Below are 25,079 nucleotides of genomic sequence, written 5' to 3' on the forward strand. Positions count from 1 at the left end.
TTGTTTCACTTTGTTGAACCTTCTGAACGCTCTGACAACAAAAGTTATCATCTGGTCTGTATTAAATTGATGAAAGAATAAATATGCTACAATCTTTCTTGACTGCTCAGAGAATTTAGCTGCTGTGGTCGTATGTTTTGTTGCCTGGCAACCTATCTTTATAATGTAGTTATAACGTTTTGAAATGGGTTATTGAAAATTTAAACAAAATAATCATTTTATTTAAGCTTCTAATGATTTGGATGGATCCATGTTCTTTATTAATGTCATTTTAATAAACAAGACTTGAATTTGCCTTGACAACAAGAAAAAAAACCTAAAAGCCTTCAGATTTATATGAGTATATGAAGACTTCAATTTCCTTAACTTAATCTTTTGATTTGTATATTACATTCATTGAATTATTATTGTTACCAAATAGCACTGTTTTCACCGATGTGCTCTGATGTGCTTTACATGAAAGTAAATATATTATCAATTATAAAGATTTTATTTTTTTTTTATCTGAAGATTCACAAGATGTTAACTAAATTTAAGGTCTAAAACTACAAATGGATGTATTCTTTAAAAGAAAACCTGCTGTGTTTTAATCAGTTCACTATCAAAACTTTTGTTTTAATTTCCTGTTAAGACTCTGATCCAGATCCCATAATGTTGTTCATAATGAACCAATGTTTAAATTAAGGTTTCTGTGAAGAGATGCACACATAACCATCATGTTGATTGGTTCAGACACAGAAGGGTTAAACTTTTGGAAACTTTTTACATTCAGCTAGGTCCAGTATTCTTTATCAATACCTGGTGTACATGTGGTTTATGATACAATGTACAATCCCAGTGAGAGATTTGGTCAAAATTTTATTGAAATTTCAGTGAGATCTCAGTGAATTTCAGTGAGATCTCAGTGAATTTCAGTGAGATCTCAGTGAAATTTCAATAAAACTTTTTTAAAATTTCTCACGGAAATCTCACTGAAATTTTATTGAAATCACACTGAAATTTCATTGAAATCTTGCTGAAATCTCAATAATATTTTGAACAAATCTCTCACTGAAATTTCATTGAGATTTCACTGAAATTTTACTGAAATTTCATTGAAATTTTACTGAAATTTAATTGAAATTTTACTGAAATTTTACTGAAATTTAATTGAAATTTTACTGAAATTTTAATTGAAATTTTACTGAAATTTTAATTGAAATTTTACTGAAATTTAATTGAAATTTTACTGAAATTTAATTGAAATTTTACTGAAATTTAATTGAAATTTTACTGAAATTTAATTGAAATTTTACTGAAAAAAATCTCATTACTATTTCAAGGTCTTTATTAACATGCATTCTAAAACCCCTGAAAACAATTACAATATTACTATATTTATTATTTCTTAACCCTCAAATTTCTGTATTCTGTCTTCTAAATTTTCTTTTTCTTCTGTAGTCCTTTTCTTCTTCCATAATATAAATAATTTGCCTGAAATTACACAATCAAAACAATATTAAATAAAGACAGGCGTGTGCCATGCAGTGTGCTATAGGAGCAGACAGCAGTTTTATTACCTACTCATTGAATTGTCAAGGACCTCTGGTTTTCCATCCCATCAGAATGACTAGATGTTGTTACATACTAGGTCCTCAACACCAATTAGTGACCTGTTAATCTGAATAAAATTTTGTTTTCTGTGTTCAGCCAATGAGAGTTCTAACCCTAATATAAACACTTGAGTTTTAAACTTTCCATGGTGAACATAACTTAAGAATTAATAGATGTGAATAATTTTTAGACAAAAAAGTGTTTTAACATGAAAATATATTTGATTGTGTTTGCCTTAAACTCTATATCTAACCACTATTCTGGCATGGTGGAGCTTTAAAAGTATGGATAGGACTATTCAAAGAAAATAAAAAATAACCCATATTTACTAATGGTTTGTAAATGTATAGAAGCATAGATACAAATAGTGACATGGTTTTATGAAGGAATTTAAGTTGTTTATACTGTCTTATATCCAGATAACTTTCAGTATTGGGCAATTTCTTTATCATTTTATGAGGTTGCTGCAAAGATGAAAGGAAACCCTAAGATCTTTTTAAAACTGGATGTAGACTTGAAGAAAATAGCATTGATTTTTTTATGTTGAATTCGGGTACATATATTCTTTTGGGGATATTTTAAAGCAATGTTTTACCATGCCAAAATCAACTGAGACGTCAAGAATAAATGGTTGGTGTTTCCTTACAATAACAAACTCAAGTTTCAAGTGTGGTTTTACCACTTTTGAAATTGTTTTGGACTTTTTATCAGCTTTTTCCGTATTTTAGCAACCACAAAATTTTACAGTTTCATCTTTGATCTGGCTTGAAGTACGTTTATAATTTCTATTCTTGGTTATCACGATCTCCAATTCACCTTACTGTAATTTCTTTTTGTTATCAATTTTAGTTTTGAATAAAAATACTGTTTCCACAAACATGAAATATTTGCTACATGTTTGAAACCTATTATTTTTTAAACCTTCATTTTAATTGACTTGATGGCATGATAATATATTCAAATAGTCTAAACATCCCAGTCTTTCAAATTCCATTAGTTTATATTAATCTCATTTAAGATTTCTTCATGCATGATTGTCTTGCTTGGTTAGCATCACAAACCATCCCTTTTATTTAATTTGATTTATGTTATGAATAATAGATAATGATAATTACTGATAATGGGTGATGAGCAGTTAATGATCAGATAGTCTCTATGTTTGTTATTTAAGTTAGTATGGAAGCACAGCTGTGTTATGCATAATTTGCTTTTTTTTGGCTCATGCAATCTGAGAGATTAAAGATGGCAGTAGAGATCAACAGATAGTTGTGGACAGGAACATGTTAGATTAATCTTTTTGTCTCCTTCACTTCACTTTACAGATTGACCATGTTGAAATCACGGCAACATTCATTTTAGAATCTGTCACACAGCTTGACAATTTTAATCAATATGGCTCCCAATTGTGATGTAAAGGAAATCGTCTTTTAGTGTTCTTTATAGAGAATATTCTAGGTTGAATATAAGCCCATGTGGTAATCAATACACTCTTCTGTGCTCCAAACCATGAAGGATTTTTTGTACTTCCTACAGAGCTAAATCCTATTACTGTTTTTCAGTTTCAAATTGATATCATAAAAGCATGACGTTTTAAGGATCTCTAAATGTCAAAGGATAGGGAATGTAACAGACAGTTCTATTATCATGATTTAACATCAGATTGGAAACCAATCTAACACTAATCATTTGAAGCTCAAATTTTCCCTATAAAGAAAATTTGTAATAAAATTGAAAATTGATACATTTAATGCCGATCACCTGAAGGCCTATGTATAGGCTTTAATCAAGCAGTTAGAGTGGTATGATTGCCATATCACTACAGTTGTATCATGTTACCTAATTAAAGAAAATCATGGTTTTTAGTTTTAAATTTCGTATCAGTTGTTTCTATTAAGATTAGGGGTGTTAGATGGCCAAGTGGTCTAATACATGCGGTTTGGCAAATAAGGTATGTCATTGTTTCAAGTATCATAGTTTCAATGTGACTAGGAGTAGCATTGTTTGCCTAACCTTGTGAGTTCTCTCTGTGTTCTCCAGTTTCCTTCCACTGCTGAAGACCTGCACACATGTGAAGAATTGAAATAAAAATATACCATATGTTATTCCCAAAATGACCTGGTTTCTATTAAAGTTACAATTTCATATTTTCTAAGAAAGTCAAAACATAATTATTTCTATGTCTTTTGTTCAATATGTTGTCAACTCACTATTATACGATCATAGGTTATCTTTCTCACACTTAAAAATCTTCACACCGGAAATAATAACACAATTACCTCCCAATTACCTCCCTTGTTTTCCTATTCCCCACCATGGAATAGCTATCTTCAAACGTTTGAATTTGAAGTTGAAAATGATATTTTTGCCAATTTCTCAACTGGCAATAGTGAATTATAGGATTATTCTTTAACAAGGTAGGACTGTTTATAGATACCATCTATTTTAAGGCTTTATTTTAATACATTTTAAAAATATAACTTAAAAATATGAAATTGTAAAGTGTATGTTAAACCTCATTTTTCTCCCTCTGTGAAGAGATTTGCTGGGTCAAAAGGTTGGTTATTTATGCAAGTCATGGGTTGATCCTAGGCTGGCATGTGACAAGGAGTATGTTCATCGGCCTCACATGGTGTGTTTTATCTAGCCACTCCAATTTACTCCTACTTCTTTTGACCCCTGTTAAAGCAGATTATTGAGAATTGCATGTATATAGGCACTTAAAATGTTTAATTCAAACACATACATGATAAAGCCTATAATTTTAAGCATTAAATTCCTTACTTAAATTGCAATAATTCATATTCAATATAGGACAACTATTCTTATTTATTTAAAAAAGTAAAATTTTCTTGTGATAAATCATATAAATTCCTTTAAAATTGACCATATTAATAGATGAAATGAAGTTGTCATGCAGGATTGATTTTAACGAGCAAGTTAATTAAAGTTGTCAGTCTTGGTAAGAAGCTTATTAATTTTACCTCTTTGCTTCATTGCTTAAATCAAATGAAACATATCAGTTCAAGTTGAGTAATTTGATGTTCTCTGGGTGCTAAATTCATCAAATATGTATGATGACAAATTGTAGATTTTATTTAGATGGATGGAATCTTTTTTTGAATTATCTCATTTGATGTAAATTTTTTATGTTCCTGATGTAGGAAACAAACCTACGTTTTGTCTGGAGTATTTTTCTACTCTTGGTCAACTAAAGTCAGAATGCCTGCACAACTGACTATGCCGATTACTGAGTCTCATAGCTCTTCTGAATTTGGTTTGACGAGCCTGTTTGTTTCGTGTACATTCACTTTTGGGGTCCACTGTTTTGGGGTCCACTGATTTAACCCTGTATATCAAGCATCCACCATCATTGGAAACCGCAATAGTACAGTCCAAGCCTAAAATCTACCATATTTAATAGACGATCCGATGTCACCAAATCCGTAGATTATTGGCACAGTTTGTAAAATGTACTTAGGTATGATAAAAATATTTGCCCAGAGAAAGGTTTTAGTCATAGGCGTACGAGCCAGTGGGGCAGGGGGAGGGCAGCTGCCCCGCCTAACTTTAGGGCAATCTAACTTTTCGGGCAGACGGGTAAAGTGAAAAAAAACCAAAAAACTATTATTTGATCTAGTTGACAAAATAAAGTGCCAGAAATCTAATAAAACACTAATTTTACTTTTCTTTTAATTGAACACCACAAATTTGTACTAAACAGACCATGGATTAAAACATTCTGTTTGGGACCATTCTACTTTGTGTGCCATTTTTTGGGCATCAATTATTACAAAACCATTGGACAAGTTTGGTCCGACTTTGGAGTTGCTGAACTCATGGGCTTGAGAAGGAGAAAAACGCATTTGCGGTAGTTGAATTTTAAAATTTTCTCGAGGCCCCTATACCCCAAGACGATTGATTGGTTGTTTGAGATTCAGGTCAGCCACCAAAGGTAGACTATATTGGACCACATTGAAGTTGCTGTATTCAACGGCTGAAATAGCAGGAAAACGCGTTTGCGGCAATTAAATTTTCAAAATTTGATCCCGACTGTCCTGTCTCCATGGACTGTAAACGATTGATTGGTTGGAATTAAAAAAGGCTTTATAAGACCACTTTGAAGTTGGTGTATTCAGGGGCTGGAATGTCAGGAAAATATGTTTGCAGCCGTCAAATTTTGCAAAATTTTCTTGGGTGGGGGGGGGGGGGACTCTTCATGGTAAGCTCTGTTCCTCAGCTCTCGCAAAAGACCTCCGTCGCCGTCTTTAACCCAAACTTTTTCTGGACATTTCAGGTTCTGTTCCCCTCCCAACTCTCATCGAGCCCTGTACGCCTATGGTGTTAGTTATTTATGGGCAAGATTATGCTAATGTGCATTTAGCTGGTACTCCTGATTATTCATTACATCATCTTCAACAGAAATAAAAAGAGTTACAATGGTTACTTGATCAAGCTAAAGAAGATGATAAAATATTAATAGCTGTATATATCTTCTGATCACGATTCCCTTTTGTAGACAAACACGGCTGAATCGCCACTCTTCAATAAGTGGCATAATCATGATTTCTTTGGCGTGCATTTAGAAGAAACCTTGTCAGTTGAAATTCAGTTGAATACAAATCGGAATAAAAATATTGCTTAAGAAAAATAAAAGGTTCAGAATATGAGTAGGCCATAGTGCCCAATGTCCGGGCAAAATATCGCCCGTGATAGACTGCATGGTGTATGCCATTCTTTATTAGCCTGGCGTATGCCATTCTTTATTAGCCTGGCGTATGCCATTCTTTATTAGCCTGGCTGGTGCAGAAAAGTAGGATGTTCAACCCAATTTCATTTCATTTGTAATTTAGGGCTATTGGAAGACAATCTATAATGATGCTAATAGTGAGTCCACTATATACTAAAGAGCTTCCCCATAACCTTGTTGGGGATTGACCCCACCATGTACTGGGACTAATCATATAGTGAGGTCCATGTGTATGTATACTGATTGCTAAACTAATATTATATTATATACTAGTGGTAAATATATTACCTAATGCCTAAAGATATATAAACTCTTGACTTGATGGTGAACTTAGATATCAAACAATATATGCTCACGGCAACCTTTATAAATATACACAAAGATAAACGTAATAAAACTCAACAGTCATAAACAATAATAGTTCTTGGTTTTTTTTTACCTGAAGTAGATAATGATGTGTTTCTACTTGATATATTAATGTATACTTGAAATATAAATGACAGTTGTTGGCAGTTTAGGTGACATTGTTGACATGACATTAGTTGACTGTCACCCCTTCTTGTCACAGTTGTCACAAGTGTTCATAACTTAATAATAAGTGGATAAAGAATAGAGAGTATGGTAAAATTGAAGACACACATCTGAATAAAAGGAGGATGGCTAAATGGTATAATATTATTGATCATGAATTTAAAAAAATGAGAGATGGGGTTTTATGTCCACTCGACACAAACTAGGTCATTTCGGGACTTTCCCACTGCTAAAGACCCCTAAGCATAAGCAAATTATTGAAATAAAATTGAACCATATGTTAGTCCCGAAATGACCAAGTTTGGTTGAGTGGACATTAAGCCCCATTTCTCTCTCTCTCTCTAACACCTTTAATAATCGTTAATGTCACCATTAAATACTGCAAAAAAACAATTTACCACCATTTACAGTTATTTGCTTTCCTATGGTGAACAAACAAACAAGCTTTTATCTTTTATACATATAAATTTAAAGTAGCTAAGTCTCTAACTCAGTATCATCAAAAATCTTCAACATTGAAAACACGAATTATTTGTCAATTCAAATCAACATTGGTCTTGTGACCTTACAAGGAAGGTGGGCTTCTGATATCCAATATTCAAGACAAAATAAACATTTTACCATTGGTACACATATTCCACAAGTCATGTCAAATGGTGACGCTATATTCTTATCTGGAGAGCATGCGCAACAAATATCATTGGTGTAGACTAGAATAACCAGACGCTAAAGATTGCCATTCAGTTGAGACTTCTGGCATATTTCGCCGAACATAACTGATTAGAAATTACAGTAAAAACAGAAACGGTTGAATGTAATTCAGTTTATATACATTCACATTCCATTATTATATGCGTTGCTACCCATTTGTGTCAATTTCTAAGTCCCAAATATTAGCGATTTAGCTCCTTTAAATACCGGTACACAAAACAGTTGAAATTAAAAAAATAAGAGGCCTATATATATTCTTAAATATAAATGTGAAGAATGTTGTAAATTCAATGTATATAATTAAATTGTTATAAAAGATTTTGTTAAATAGATTAACAAGATATTCAGAGCTATATTAGAAGAAGATGGAGTTATCATAAATATATATATCTTGTCTAAAACACTGCTTTAAACAAGTCATTGGTGCTAACTTTAATGTTATAGTTTTTGTATCATTTCTTATCATTGTCTGTTGATATGGTGAATGAGAAATAAATGGATGTTAAAAAGGTTATCGGATGAATAATCTATTAATCGAGTTAAGACTGTGATGTAGTATGCTTGATGAACATGATAATTTCCAGCTTATCAATTATTCAAATATATCTAGCACGATCACATACCATCTATTAAAGGCAGATGTTTATCTTGTAGAAAATGACAGAATTGATTTAAAATCTGACAAATTATTTTGAAGACAAATTTATCATAAATACATACAATATATTATAGTTTTCCTCTAGGAGAAGATGATGTAATTCAGAGTGTTTTCTACAATCAATGATAGTTTGTAATTTGTAAGACGTTATGGTGATGTTGTTACCGATAGAGTAATTACTCAAATCTAAGTAATTACTATTAAATAGCTAAGCAGCAAAAAATCTTGTAAGTCTAGGAAATAAAAGGCTTAAGTTGAAAAATGTTATTTTAGTCTGTAAGTGGTATTTTGGTTTTTCTACAAGAAAAGTAATATCACAGGACTTTTATAATCAGTTGCTTTGGAATTGGACTGTTATTGATAATAATGGTAGGATTTTCTGCTTCAGCACAATAATTTGGAAATCCAGGTCCAAATTATCACCACATTTATGTAAATATAGAGTTATCCATTCAAAGTTCAAATGGCTTTATTGTGTATAATATACATTATTCAGCATGTCAGCACATAATATGTCGTTCAAATCTTTATAATAAGCTGTTTAAAAATGCCAACAATAGTTAAGCAAAGGTGTGGCAAATAAACCAGTTTAAAAACTACAGCTGGCTACCTCATCTCAGAAAGGTTTTTGTTTCTGAGCTGGCTTATCTGGGCCTGCTGAGCGAATCGGCTTAAATTTTCAGGCTTTTGCTAGCTTAGGTCATGCACATTTTCTCTTTCAAGTGCCTAATTATCTCTATCCTCCACAGTCGCAGTCAGAATAAATAGGCTGATTTGGTTTTGAGTCCTTATAAAGACTACAATCTCTAGACTTACTGGCATATTTTGGCTTTACAATGACATTTAAAACCCCATCATGGGCTTACAGATATAACTATAACTTGAGTTCCAAAAATCACCATAATTAGATCTCTGATTTATTTGTGCCAATACTGATGGTGGGTTTTATGTATACTTATGCAAAAACAGGGAAGAATTCTCTGCAGTTTTAAACAATATTACACTGTGACAATTTGAATCTACACTTCTGCTTTTTATCTCACTGGATAAATGACTGCTGGTGAAACTCATGAGTTACCATTTAAACAGAGAATCAAATTACAAATGATAAATGGAGCTCACAAATAGAGTTTTTGTTCAATTTGTTCACGTCTGCTGGCCCTGAGGCAGTAATTTGTCCAGATTTTTGGATGTTGCTGTCTTTTTATTCTACCTCTAAGAGAAGAATGCATGTGTCAATGTAATTACTAGTTAGCGGCAATCCGGGTTTATTAACCATGATCTTCAGCCATTCTTTATCTAAGATCCAAACTTGACGACTTAATCCCCAGTGACAATAAAAGACACACTTGACTTCCAACAATACCAGAGTATTACCAGTTTTTTGTTCCAAGTCAATTACAGTTCGATGAAATGTGGAATCCGGATATGATCAAGGAGTTCATAACAGAGAAAGTTCCACACTTCATTGACATGGCATTCTTTTCATTAAATTTACTTCGTCAACAAATTCAAATTGGTTATTAAGCCCTGATGAAAAGGGTTATCTCGGTTTCTTAAAAGTAGTGAATATAGCACTATTTACAATGAAAATGTTGTCTCTAGAAAGTGACTCAATTACCTTATTATGTTATTGATTTGCCAGCTTAGGTTTTTATTTTAGCACTCGAAAAATAAAATATTAAAACTGATTAATTTTAAAAAATCCATTAATTTCTTTTACTGTACATGCACCCAATTATTTATACAATTTCTTTTGTTATTCAAATTAAATATTTTTCCTGACAAGTTAATAGAGGAATCCTGTTATTAAGCATTTTATTAGTCACCACAATTCTGTTTATTTATAGTTAAATCAGCTTCAGAAAATATCGGAAGGAAGCAGAATTTCATATTTTAAAAAAATCTTCCCTCTAATGACCGATCTATTTTCGTCTAAGTTTTCATGGAAGCGTTTGATTATAAGGAAGATTATTGGAGATTGTAAATGCTTTGGTAATGGCGTGTCACGGATAATTTCACTTCTGATGCCTCATCCATCAATTGAGGGTTTGCTTCTTTAAAGGTTCTTGTCATTGCTACATTCATCGTAGTTTAATGGTTGTGTAATTACCTGTTCAATATCATATTCATGCAGTACGTTTTTGCGATAACCCGAAGTGTGATTTTGTCCGAAAATAGATGTATCTGTGATACTACTAAACTTAGAAAGCTTGACATTACTACAAGCGTGTGGTCATAGTGAAGAGTTAAAGTTAACAAAAACATTTTGATAATAATTAAATGCATGCCATAAAGTAGAAGTTTAACTTAATATAACAAGATTATTTCGTGGGGATATTAGATTATTTTGTGAAAAATGGATTCCAAGCTGGCAGTCAGTGTCAGTGATCAGAATTTATTTACTTTGGAGAAGCTCCATGAGATCACATGAAATTAGTAAAGAACTAGAAAAATTTTGAAGAAACGACATAAATTGTAAAGTATTAGAATGTTGTGATATAGTGTAAAACGGGGGAAGAGATGTATTGACACGAAGGGGGTTTATGGAGATTCACAAATTAACAGTCAGTTGACAGATCATGACCTGACTATTTGTTTTATAGCTGAAACCCTCAGAGTATAACACAGAGAGGCTGGCAAGTCTTCCCTTAATCACACAACATACCGGTCACACTGAAGTCAAGGTATAAATATTTATCTTAGATTACTAGAACATGTGCTTGTCAAGTCCTGATCAAACAATTTCACTGACAGACTAGGCTGCTTTTTCTCTCCATAATAAAAACCAGGATTTACATTATGCAGAAATTAAAAAGAACACTGTTTCTTCCTAAAGTCAATTAAATGTAATTTGGATCATTACCAATGACAGTGCATGTTTAAACAATCTATTTGCCACCTCCCATTGGGTTTTCAAGATTAAATGAGGGTTTGACTAGCAGACTTGTCAGGTATTTGCTAGAAAACTATAATTAGTTTTGTAAATTAGCTACAAAACTACATGGAATCGCATGTTATTTAACAGGAAAATATTATTATTACACACTAACTAAACTCTACAGCAGACAGCTACACGTACAACAGATTTATTTGAAAGAGTTGGTTATTAAACATGGTTGAACATCATTTTCAATGCCAAGATTTCCCTTGTGTTGAAATACACCTACAAGATAAAGTTTAAAAGCTTTGGATTTTGTTCATATTCTGACCGCTTTGAATTCTTTAAAATGTCAGATTGTCTTTACACCTGTATTTTTTATAAATAATTCACTTCAAAAGATGAATTGAGTCGTGAGTACCAGATTAACACTTTTATTGGTAATAGACACACAATATTTATAGGAATATTAATGATCAGCTGTTGATTGAAATATAAGAACATTATAAAACACTTTGCCAAGAGATAAATAGTGTGGTATATGTCTTAAAAATTAAGGGCAGACATTTGTTGTAAAGACAATTTTAAGAAGATAAGTAGATCGGATATCCTGTGTTTTCTAAAACTCAAATTGATGTATCTTTGATCAAATGAATGGTGTTTATTGACAGTGTATCAATATTTATGTAATTTTGTTGTCTTGAATCCTAACTCTAGCTTACACACAAATATAACTAGTTTGATAGAAATTTGGTGTTCTTGCTTTCTTCTTTGGTTGTTTGAAACACTCATGGACCCTATAATAGATGATTTTATTTCATCAAGTCTTTAAATATTTGAGATGATTTGGCAGCAAGTAGACATGAAATCACTTATAATTTTAAGACTTATGAAATTGAATAAAATTCATAAAATTCTTATATTATGATGGAGTGGAGAAATTATATCCTTAAATTAAATGGAGAAATAATGGAGAATATAGATTAAAATGTTAATTACAGAGCAAAAAAGAGATGATTAAAGTATTTTCAAAAATAAGTAATTAATAAATCCTCATTGATTGGTTGCTATGACAATATATGGAAGTTGAGGTTTGTTTATTTTGATAGATTTATTATGATGATGGCAGATAAGATGAAGAATGTCATGTCCAGTATGTCTCATACATGACATGTTAATCTTTCACCTGTCAATTTTTAATCACCTTCATCAAGTAAGATTAAATAATTGACGATAATGTACATTAATATGACAAATACTTTAAACAACCCAATTTAGATGTCAAGGTAAAATCAATGTCGTTTTTGGTATGTGTCACTTCCAAAATTACTATTTAATTTTTTACCATATTGTATTAAAATTCAGGTTTTAAACAAATTCTTGTGAAATTAATCCTATGAAATGGGTGTGGTTTTTATCCTTAACTTTTCTTTAAGAGTTCAAGGACAGTCATTGTGATATTATTTTCTAATCATCATAATAAATTGTAAATAATTTTTATACGCCCACATTGAAATGTGGTCATATATTGTCGTCGCCGCCGCCAACCGTCGGTCCTATGGTCAGGCGTCCACAAGAGGCTAAAGTTAATATTTGATTGACTTTAAATTTATACACAGTATTTAAGTTCATGAGACTAGGAAGCCTATTGATTTTCAGCGATTTCCGATAATGACTGCCAGAGTTATGGCCCTTGATCACTTTGAAAAATCTTGTGGGTGCTCTAGAGGCTTAAGTTAATATCCGATTTATACACAGTGTTTAAGGTATTGAGACGAAGAATCCTATTGATTTTCAGCAATATCCAATAATTACTGCCAGAGGTATGGCCCTTGATCACTTTGAAATATCTTGTGCACACTCTAGAGGCTAAAGTTAATATCCAATTGACTTTAGATTTATACACAGTGTTTAAGGTCACGAGACGAAGAAGCCTATTGATTTTCAGCGATTTCTGATAATTTCTGCCAGAGTTATGGCCCTTGATCTCTTTGAAAAATCTTTGTGGACGCTCTCAAGGCTAAAGTTAATATCCGATTGACTTTAAATTTATACACAGTGTTTAAGGTCACGAGACAAAGAAGTCTATTGATTTTCAACGATATCCGATAATTACTGCCAGAGTTATGGCTTTGATCACTTTGAAATATCTACCACTGCTTGTTATGAACCCTAACAGCATCGATAAGATTGTACCAAATCCAGAGGAAGTTAAAGACATAATAGACAGCCTAGATATTACAAAAGCCTCAGGACCCGACGAAATAAACGCGAGAATTCTAAAATACATCTCAAAAGAAATCAGTCATCCACTTTGCCAACTTTTTAAACTATCATTAGATCTACACATTGTACCAAACATTTGGAAATTTGCAAACGTGGTCGCTATATTCAAAAAAGGCTCTCCAAACGATTGTAGTAATTATAGACCAATCTCCCTCTTAAGTATAATAGTCAAAATTTTTGAAAAAATCATCCACGAACATGTCTTTAACTTCCTTAGAGATAACTCAATACTAACACCTGTCCAGAGTGGCTTTCTTCCAGGTGATTCTACCATATTTCAACTAATCGACCTAACACACTTCTTCTGTCGAGCCATTGACCAACATCAATATACTAGAATAGTCTTCTGTGACATCAGCAAGGCCTTTGACAGGGTTTGGCATGCCGGACTCTGTCACAAGCTGGATGCTGCGGGGGTTCGAGGAGATCTACTTTAGATTGATAAACAGAGTTTAAGGTCTTGAGACGAACAAGTATATTGATTGTCAATGAATTTTGATAATATAAACAGTTAAATTAGTGATATTAAATGTTTCGTATACTAAACGTTAGCATGGGGCAGAACTAAAAACCGAACAAATTCTAATGATTTTCTGATAATTACTTAATGAGTTGTTACTCTTAATCAGATTTTAGTGTATTATAAATGTTTCATTACTGACAACAGAAAAAATATGCGACTCCTCTTGTTGACTGCTCGGACGACTTAGCTGCTGTGAGCGTATTTTTTGTTGCCTGGCAACCTATCTTTTAAAATTTAATAAAATGTGTCATAGGATCTTTTACGGATGTATTTGCGTCTTCAAGAACTTCTTAGCTTGAATTATTTTAAAATGACAATATTAGTACCAATTTTGTTGTTCTTTTTAATCTGCTTTCTAGTCCCAGATTATATTTACTTCCTTTCATAGATACTGAACAATACTGCTTGTCTTGTATGGTCATTGTGTCAACTTGGCAGGGTTTTGATTCCCCGGCTGTACGTGACAAGGAGTAGGGTCACCTGTCCAACCTCGTGGGTTTTCTCCGGGTCCTCCCACTGCTAAAGTCCTGTACGCGCAAGCGAATTATTGAATAAAATTGAACCATGTGTTAGACATAGTTTGTGTTGAGTGGACGTTACACCCATCTCTCTCTCTCTCTCTCTCTCTCTCTCTCTCTTGTCTTGTAGGTAAATATACATATATCTTCCTATCTTGGACAGGATCCGAAAAATATACCCACAATTAATTGATTACGTTTTTCAAGTTAATAAATTCTATAATGTTTCTGTACCCAAATTATGCCACAACATATGTTAATGGACGAAACACTTGAATAATGATTTATTTTCATCATGGAATACGATTGAAAAAGCTGATTTGTGCCATGTGAAGGGAGGGAACTATGTTATGAGAGGTAATGTTAGCAGATGTGACTTTTGGTACAGTTTGAGAGAAAGCTTGTTACAATATATCTACACCACACTCATCTATATGGCTAATGTAATTATCATCAAATCTGTAATATATACTCTACCGTTGCATACTAAAACTACCCTAGCTAATCCTATTAAGTATTTACATCTGTATACGCTTTAAGTATGCATACAAGAAATTTTGTGGGTACAGTTAGAATATAGTCCAGTGGTTCTTAACCTTTTTTTGCCAACGGCATACCTTAGAACACATGAAAAAATAGCGGCACACCTGGCTAAATATATATGAAAAATATTTAAATTTTGCAAAATAAAAACATGGCAAGTCATAGATGACATACACCGTAGTCATGGACACATAGACTGACTCAAACTAAATAAAGAAAAACACAGCTATGAACTTATCAGTAGACAACAGTGACTAATCAATTGGGACACATGGTTTTTCACATTTTCTTAGTGTGTTGTCCAAAATTTCGCGGCACACTTAGGATCACTGATATAGTCAATCTCATTATTAGTCTTTAGTAGTGGCTGATGGTGTGCACATAGCAGGTCATTCTTATCCTTTCTGCCAGAGTTGTTTGCCCTCACCCCTCAAGTATTAGTGTGGGTGGACATCAGATGATGATGCAAGTACAGGATTAAAAATTTACCAAGGAGCTTCCCTCCATTACTTATAACAGATCAGCTTCTCTACTCTTTGACAAAGGCTTGTACTCTCAATTATACAAAGTTTGGACTTCCCCTTGAAATATATATTACTATAGAAATGAAAAATGTTTTTTTTTATTATCAGGTAATATTTATAAATGACAATAATAAAACTAACAGGATGTTCATAATAAACTCTACCTATCAAATATGTTATCCAATTTGGCCTAACAAGGTCAGTAGGTTGATATGAGTTGTTGAATTTAGTTATATGTTGATAAACATAATGCTTCAGGTCTTGTGTTCATATACTCAATAATTTTCACAATGTTATTTCCCTCTTGTGTAGACAATGGTATCAGCTCATTTGTTGACGCTTGTTTTACAGGAAATTATGTTTATATGTGGTTAAGTGATAACAGTTATTACACAGAAGTGGTATTAGGCTAATAGTATATAGTTTACTAATAATATAAAATGTACAAAATGTATTATATGAAGAAATACTGAAGTTTGTTTCTGCTAAAATTGTCTTACTAAATCAACTGAAATTTTATTCTTCAGTAACCTATTATTTCTAAAACTGTTCTTTTATTATTCTATTATGGCAAAGTCTTTTTGAAAGCTCACTGTTAAGCACAAAATGACAATTGTCATTTGAAATACACTGAATCGACTAATATGTGGATCAGTGGTGATCAAATAAATTTTAAACATTGCCAATCGAAATATCGGCCGAACAATTGAGGTACCATGCGGTAGAAGCATATTTCATTCTGTTGATGCCAGTGCGAATCCCGCCTTATTTTGTTGTATGGAAATTCTATTGCACTAATGGAGTATAATAATAATATTGGTTAGATAAGACTTGACATGGTCTTTCCACCCATGTAATTTTAGTCTTGTAATGTACAATTAGCAATTTATCGCACATTGCTGCTACTCAATTTTCAGCAATAATTGCATGCTCCAAATCTCGTTTTTTTTACAACTCTTTTCATTGCTGAATCGACATGATTTGACCCAAAGCAAGAAATCAATGTCGCAGTATTACAGCGTTGGCATGCTTGATGGACAAAAACGTCCTCGTTTCTATCAAAGATTCTTTCATGTTTGGTTACAAGAATTGATTCTTAAAAGGGTTCTGTGTGCTCTCACAAATAGTGGACGTTGTCATACTCGTGTTATTCTTTCAAAATTAAATAAAGATTTAATCAGAAGTCATGTTTTAGGTTTGGTAATTAGTTTATTAAAAAAATGTGGCAAGAGAAAGAAACTAGTATAAACGTGTAGAAGACTGTACATTAAAAATATGACTGTCTTTATATTGATTCTTGTTTAAGAGTTAATGCTTTATAATGTTCTGATTGACTGGCATATAATTTGTTTTTCCCCGAAGGTTTCTTCCAATTACTTTTTACTTTAAATATTCATAAACATACTTATTAAAAGACAGTTTGATCAGAGCTTATATTGGTGAGAATTTTGAAATGAAGTTAAAAATTTTATTTTGAGTGGATAAAGCTGCAACCGCCAAAATTTTTCAACTGAGCTTTAAGGGTCATAAACCAGATGCTTTCCATTTTCAAAACCACCAAAATGTTGTTGGGGAGAGAGGCTTCTTTCTTCTCAGTCATAAGACCACAGAGGGCATAATGTAATTTTATCATGACATAAAATGCTTTTGAGTCGGACATATCTATTCATTGAATTGAATGTTTGTCTTTTTATTACAGAAAAAGAAGATGGAGAATGTTTGAATTTGAACAATCCTATTTGTAGTTTCCAGTCAACCCTATAGTATCTAGTCCCTTACTCCTATAGGTAAGATTACAATCATTTTTACCAGTTCTCCAGTTTTTGTATCATTATTGCAACATAGTAGAGTAAAGCTCATAAGAATATTTATGCCAGCACATGGAGCTCAAGCTTTGCTTGATAAAGAGGCAAATAAAGACTGCAAATATTGAATGAATGAATAATGGTAAATTTAGTAAGAATATTGCTATCATGTGCAAATTGAACAAAAAAGTGAAAATTATAATGTGAACGCCATCACTTGCCTTTCACCTGCAGTTTGAATATAAAAACATAGCTTTATCTTAAAATTTGGCCAACAGTCACTGGCAGAGCCACAGAGGGAACAGGGGTGGTCAGTTTGTGCGTGGTATGGTCTGTGCCAGATTTAGATGAAGGGAGGCCTGGGCCATTCCACTTATAAGGCCCCTTTTATTCCCCTCCTCCCACCTCATGACTAGGGGAAGATGTAAGTGTGTTCTAAACTCAATTGAGCAAAGATGAGGATGATGACAGATAATTAAGACTACAGTGCATGTAAGAAAGGCTTATGACAGTGTCAAAAATATTATGCACCTTGTCCGGAGGCCCCCCTTAGATCATGAGGCCCTAGGATTCCCAAACTAATAGATAAATCTGGTACTGGGTACGGTTCTCCTGCACTTACTATTAGACTTGTCTATCAAATGTAATAACTCATGAATCTTAACACTGAAACCTGAATGATCAAAACAGTCAAATTGGTGAAATACTTATAGTGAGTACAGATGACTTAGCTACTGGTGGTTGTTTCCTATCCTAACAATAGAAACTCATTGTAAAACAATACATACACATCCTATAACAAACATCACTTCATCATTTCATTAATGTTAAGGTAAGTATTGACATCATAGTTGTTAAATTCAGTGTAATTTTTGTTTTTAGAATAAAGATAATAAATCAGTGCTATTCTTCTATTTGTTGTTTATCTGTGTCGTAATATATGGGTCTCTTCCTTTTGAAAGCATATTTCATTTTATGAAAAAGGGAAAATCAAAATAATAAGAGATTTGAAGAGCCAAATATAGACAATAAAACAGGTCCAGCATTATAAATCCTCCATTATTTAATGCCTTTTTATATGCCCACATTTTCATGTGGACGTATATTGTCGTCACCCCTGTACGTCCACAATTTGTTTGTGGACATTCTACAGGTCACAATTCATATCCGATTTTGACGAAACCTGAAATATAGGTTTACCTCCAAAAGATCTTGGTTCCTTTCGATATTATCATGTATCGGAATGAAACGTCATGGATTATGGCCGCTGATTGTATGAAAAATCACATTTTTAGCTTGTGGTTCCTCTAGAGGTCACAATTATTATCCAATTTTAAAAAAAAAAATCAAATATATCACCGTTACACCATAATGACAGTTGAGTTCAAATTTCGTGAAATTGGAATAAAACTGCCGGACAAAATGGACGCCCCTCATACGCAAATTGTGTAAAAATATGGTATATCAAGGTTTTAATCCGATCTGATGAAACTTGAAATACATGATTATAACCCAAAGATCTTCATTCCTTTCGATATTCACGCATATCAATTCATAACTTCCTGAATTATGGCCCCTATGGTTGTATGAAAAATCGTGTTTTAAGCTTTTGATCCCTCTAGAGGTAACAATTTTTATCTGATTTAAAAAACTGTGAATATATCACCGTTACACCCTAATGATGGTTGAGTTCGATTTCATGAAAATGGGAACAAAGTTGCTGGACAAAATGGCCGCCCCCCTTGTATGCAAATAGTGTAAATATATGGTATATTAAGGTTGTGGACCCTCTAAAGGCCACATTTTGATCCGATTTTGGTGAAACTTGAACTACATGTTTATATCCTAAAGATCTTGGTTCCTTTCGATATTCACGCATATCGAATTGTGACTTCCTGAATTATGGCCCTTGATTGTACAAAAAATCGTGTTTTTAGCTTGTGGTCCCTCTAGAGATAACAATTTTTATCCAATTTAAAAAAACGTTTAAATATATCACCATTGCACACTGATGGTGGTTGAGGTGAAAATTTGTGAAAATGGGACCAAAACTGCCAGACAAAATGGTATATCAAGGTTGTGGAACCTCTAAAAGCCACAATTTTGATCTGATTTTGATGAAACTTGAAATATATCATTATAACCAAAAGATCTTGGTTCCTGCTTTAAGCTGTTAATAATGAGCATTTAAACAATTCATTGAAATTCCAAGATCTTGTGTATACAATACATTAACAGACATTGTCATTTTTTTCTCCAATTCCTAGGCAATTATTAATTTTTTTGAAAACATCTGTGTCCCAGGCTTTTGTTTAAATCACATAAAGCTTTAAATGTCAACTTATAAATATATCACATGGTTTTTTTTTCAAATACACATAAGATGACAAAGATCTATGTGTAGTATTTATTCTAAATAAAAAATAATCATGTAATATACATATTAGGAAATCATTTAGCCCATCTCTTTAATAATTTGACTTAAATATGTTCATCAATTACTACCGTTTATTTGAAAAGTTACTGACAAAAGAAAATTTGCATTTAAAGTGAATGTCAATTTTATTCAAATAATAATACTTTGGAGGTCGATGGAACTGGCATAAAATTGATCTTAGAATTTTTGACTTCCTCATCATTTCACCTTCGACTACTGTGACTTATCTTGAAATTATGGTATGATACACCCATCAAATTGTTATACTGTTGAATAAGAATATTAAATATTTTGGTAGGAATGGCTAGCAGAAAAAATGAATATCATGAAATATTCTTGTGTGTTTCTAATGGTTTAGATGTCTCAAACAAGTATGCTTTTCTATTTGTTGAAATTATATGGCATTCAGTGGTTTTCTTAAAGTTAATCAGAAACATTCAAAGCCTGAGAAAACATTTGAATTTTTAAAAAAATTATAGGTTAATTTTTCCAGAATTGATGAAATACTTTTGATTGTGGAAAATTACACTTTAAGATAAGATATTATGGATGTTACTCATGTGAATTGATGTGGTAATTAATTCTAGTGAAAGTTAAAGGGAAACAACTCTTATTTAGGTAGTATTGTTATTCGCTTCTATTCTCAGTTTTTATCTAGTCTTTTTGTCTAGTCACATTTTAAAGAATGTATTTAAAGAATGTAGAAGTATTAAGACTTTTATGAATAACACTTTGTGGAGAAATAAATGGAAGAATTAAAAGCAACCAAAACTGCCAAATTATATCAGATGGACCCAGGAATGTGTATTGAATTGGTGACTCTATTCACTTTAACTTGATTGACGGAAAGGAATGAAGTTTGAACATTTCATCAACCTAAAGCATTAGAGGTGGCTTACTATGGCTTGAGTTTTGTCCAGTTGTGCTTGTCACCCTATTTGTACATTTTTCCTGGATCTGCTTTGGAAAAAAATCACACGTACAGATGTTTGATATTTGGTTGTGCCATCGATTAAAACAGTATTGTTCTTATTATTTCAGTTTAGGTTGTGCAACTTTCAGGTACCAAAATCAGTAATTTAGCATTTCTTCTTATACATTCGTAAGTACCTGACACCCATCTTGAGTACTTAATGTTGTTGTTATGAGATATAAATATGTAAAACCTAAGAGTCTCTCAAACTGTATACTTGTGCCTGTTATTGTCCCCCGCCTTTCGAAGAAAGCAGGGGACTATTAAAATGGGTTCGTCCGTCTGTCTGTCCGTCCGTCTGTCTGTCCGTCACACTTTTTGGGACACAATAACTCTCTTCCTAATTGAGCTAGAATGTTCAAACTTGGTGTATGTGTTTATTAGGTCAATGCCTTGATGGAGTTCGAAGATGAGCATTTTCCGCTTAGGGTAAGCAGAGATAAGCAATTTGATTGGTTGATGCTTTGGGACACGATAACTCTCTTCCTAATTGGGCTAGAATGTTCAAACTTGGTGTATGTGTTGATTAGGTCAATGCCTTGATGGAGTTCGAAGATGAGCATTTTCCGCTTAGGGTAAGCAGAGATAAGCAATTTGATTGGTTGATGCTTTGGGACACGATAACTTTTAATTGAGCTAGAATGTTCAAACTTGGTGTATGTGTTTATTAGGTCAATGCCTTGATGGAGTTCGAAGATGAGCATTTTCCGCTTAGGGTAAGCAGAGATAAGCAATTTGATTGGTTGATACTTTGGGGCACGATAACTCTCTTCCTAATTGAGCTAGAATGTTCAAACTTGGTGTATGTGTTGATTAGGTCAATGCCTTGATGGAGTTCGAAGATGAGCATTTTCCGCTGAGGGTAAGCAGAGATAAATAATTTGATTGGTTGATGCTTTGGGACACGATAACTTTAGTTCTAATTAAGTGAGATTGATGAAACTTGGTGTATAGATTTATTATATGAATACCTTAACTAAGTTCGATAATGAACATTTTTTGCTGAGGGTAAGCAGAGTGATAAGCAATTTGATTGGTAGAAACTTTGGAACACAATAACTCTCCTTCTAATTGAGGTAGAATGTTCAAACTTGGCATAGGTGTCTATTAGGTGAATGTTTAAACTTGATGTATATGTAGATGTTCATTAGGTGAATGTCTTGACTGAGTTCAATAATTAACATTTCGAGCTGAAGCTAAGCAGAGCTAATCGATTTCATTTGTCGATGGTTTGGGACAAGATAATCTTGATTCTATCTGATAGAGAGTGATGAAACTTAGTGAAAAAAATAAATGTGCGATTAATTAATATGTGTCATCTATTTATTTTGCAATTTCGGCGGGGGACATCAGCCTCACTGTTGGCTTGTAATTTATTTATGTTAGTTGTCATGCCTAAGTACCTTTAATTGAACAATAGAAAAATATCTAGGTAGATATCACATAATGGCACTTGATTTCAGGAAATTAGTTTTACACAGCCATTTCTCGCGTCACAGTTGGAAAGTTACAAAGAAAGAATAATTGTATCTAATTTAGCGGTCAGTCTCAAATTTCTTGTTTTTAACAAGGACTTGCAGGTTATATTGGAGTAAAAATGTAGCCAAAGTAAAGAAAAGAAGACTTTTACCTACATGTGTATTGTGATCATATTAGCAAGCAAATTGGTGCATGTAATACCATATGTTAGAAGATAGTTTCAAATTTCAAGAAATTGTGCTTTTGATCGAGAAAACATATGAAATTTTAGCATACTGTTCCGTTGATTTTATGCAAAACATTCCTCAAGCTGCTGATAGAAAACCAAAATGATTGGTGTAATTTAAGTTCATATTCATCAAATTAATAAAAAAATTCTGTTTCATCTAAGACATATTTTCTGAAGGTTAATGACATATTTTTTGAAGGTCAAGTGGCAAATTTTGGGATGTTTTCGGCAAATATTTTTCTTTAATGGCAAAACACTTAACTCACCTTGGCATTTACAAATTCCAGTTCTTTGATAAAAGAAAATTTATATCAATAGCCATATTGCATAATTAAAGAAATGCAGGTTATCTGTTCTCGTCAAAAAGTATAAGATCCCTCTTATTCTTTCCAGAAGATTTGATAAAGCTGGTAGAGACTTCAAAAATTTAATGGAAACATATGTTTGTATCCTACGAGATTAAGTAATTAAGAGATGTATGTATTGTTTATTTTAAGATATTTCACCAACATTTTTTTTACTAGTGTAGTTCAAGACAATTTACCAGTAAAAACATTTTGTTACCAGTATAATTCAAGACAATCTACCCACATTCTGTTAACAATATAATTCAAGACAATTAACTCACATTTTGTTATTAGTTCAGTTTAAGACAATTAACCCACATTTTGTTACCAGTACAGTTCTATAGAATTTACCCACATTTTACCAGAGTGTATTTTTGTGCAGAAAATTATCACCAGTAATGTGAGGCACTTATTTGTAGTAAGGGGTAATCCATATGTTAAATTGAATTTTTAAGAAACTGTTGTCACAACGCAAAGGAAATTCTGTCTGTTTAACTTTGTGGTCTGAACCTCAGGGGTGATAAAGTAGCTTAGAAGAGAAATATATCAGGTCAGGAACAAATTCTTGGCCTCCTTTAAAATAATATGCACATGCACAATAAATGAATGAATAACTTATTGTCTGTGGGAATGCTTAAATCTCCTGGATTGAAACTGTCATGATTTTAAACTAGTTTCTCTTTTGCCACCCTGATGCTGCATTACAATTTGCCTGTAAGCTTACAGATTTGAAAACTCTAGTCATATTTGACTGTAAGCTTACATATCTTAAAACTAGAGTCAAATTTGCATGTAGATTTGAAGTCTGCTATTTGGCACTTTATCTGTAAATATAAACAGGTGAGTTTTAAGTGCACAAAATCGATGTATATTGTTGTATATATCAAATAATGGCAAGGTATAGTGCTATATATATAGAGATGACTGAATGGTATCTACAGATAGCCAGTATAACAACCTCTAGTCTTCAAATGTTAAAGTCAAGTACCCCAGGTGTGCTGTTACACGAGTACCTCAAACTCAAAAAGATGTTAAGTTGTGTGGGCCAACACCCGTTTGCCGAATGAACAATCAGAATTTATATATAGTATATTTATTATAGCATCTATATTTATAGAATAATATTTTATACCATTGTTCCCAGGCACAGGTCCACAGAAAGGCAATTTTTCTATATTTATATGATGGCAAGGAAACAATTGTATGGCTGGTGGCAACTTTTTGTTATTATTCACAGGCAAATTTAAGCATTTATTTCCTAAGCTTTTTGAAACGGGTTTTAAAAGCATCTAAGGTACTCAATTAAAGACTTAAATTTCGACAATACTAGGACATGAGATAAGAATTTGCCCTTGCCATATGCTTGTAGGTTAACATTTCAGTAGCATTGAATTTTTGTCTTAAAGAAAATATCTTACCTAAATGTTAAAAAAAATTAAACGGATGTCAATAATAGAATATTTTATTTTACATCTTACAGAAATAGATATATTTTACATAGATGTGGGATTAATTTTTATTATTTTAGAAATAATATGTTTTCTTTAATTCTGGTTTCAGAAAAGTTAGTAGACCTTCTATTGTATAACTGAAGGCATATGAATATAATAATATGCTTTCTTTAATTCCGTATTCAGGTTTCAGAAAAGTTAGTGGACCTTCTATTGTATAACTGAAGGCATATGAATATAATACTGTTTTAGTGGAATATTTGATTATGTTCTTGTATTCAAAGAAAAAAAGAAAGTTAAATGGGTGTATAGCTATGAGATCCCATTAAATGACTTCAAAGAATATTTTAAATTATAGTAAAATATACAACCAGATATATTTTTATACGCCCACATTTTAATATTAAAAATAGAATGTAAGCATAGATAAAAATGATGTATTGCAAACAGATTATGTTTGTCAAGGTTGGTTGGAGAGGTCATCATTATTGACCAGTAGGTACTTTCTAATCATAAATACATATATTAGAAACCACACTCTTTTAATGTCAATGCAAGTACACTTGACTTGAGGTACCAGCAGTAATGACAAGAGTGTTAATGATCAAATGTAAATTGGCCATGGTACAATTAGATTTTATCAAGTCTATTCAGTAAGAAAGCTAGCAGTACCAGGTGCACATTCTTTTGAATGTTAAGGAACAGGGTCTTTCCAGTTGAATAGGTGCACATTTCTTGTAAATGTTTAGGAATTAAGGAACAGAATCTTTCCAGTTAATTACCTACTGGAACAGTTTTTGGCGACAGATATTTAGTAAAACTTTAGTTATTTTTCTGTTTTAG

The 25,079-nt window shown here is 32.4% G+C and overlaps 1 protein-coding gene across 5 annotated transcripts in view; it reads left to right on the top strand.

Moving 5' to 3' along the window:
- LOC126821175 (poly(rC)-binding protein 3) overlaps positions 1-25,079 on the top strand; it is a 185,617-nt gene that overhangs the window by 76,898 nt on the left and 83,640 nt on the right. For all 5 annotated transcript variants that reach the window (XM_050549561.2, XM_050549569.2, XM_050549568.2 and 2 more), the window contains one exon: positions 17,215-17,302. The gene's annotated coding sequence lies outside the window, so the exon portion shown is untranslated. The remainder of the gene's footprint in view (positions 1-17,214; positions 17,303-25,079) is intronic.

The sequence above is a fragment of the Patella vulgata genome, chromosome 5 (assembly GCF_932274485.2).
Source record: "Patella vulgata chromosome 5, xgPatVulg1.2, whole genome shotgun sequence".
Classification (NCBI taxonomy): Eukaryota; Metazoa; Mollusca; class Gastropoda; family Patellidae; genus Patella; species Patella vulgata.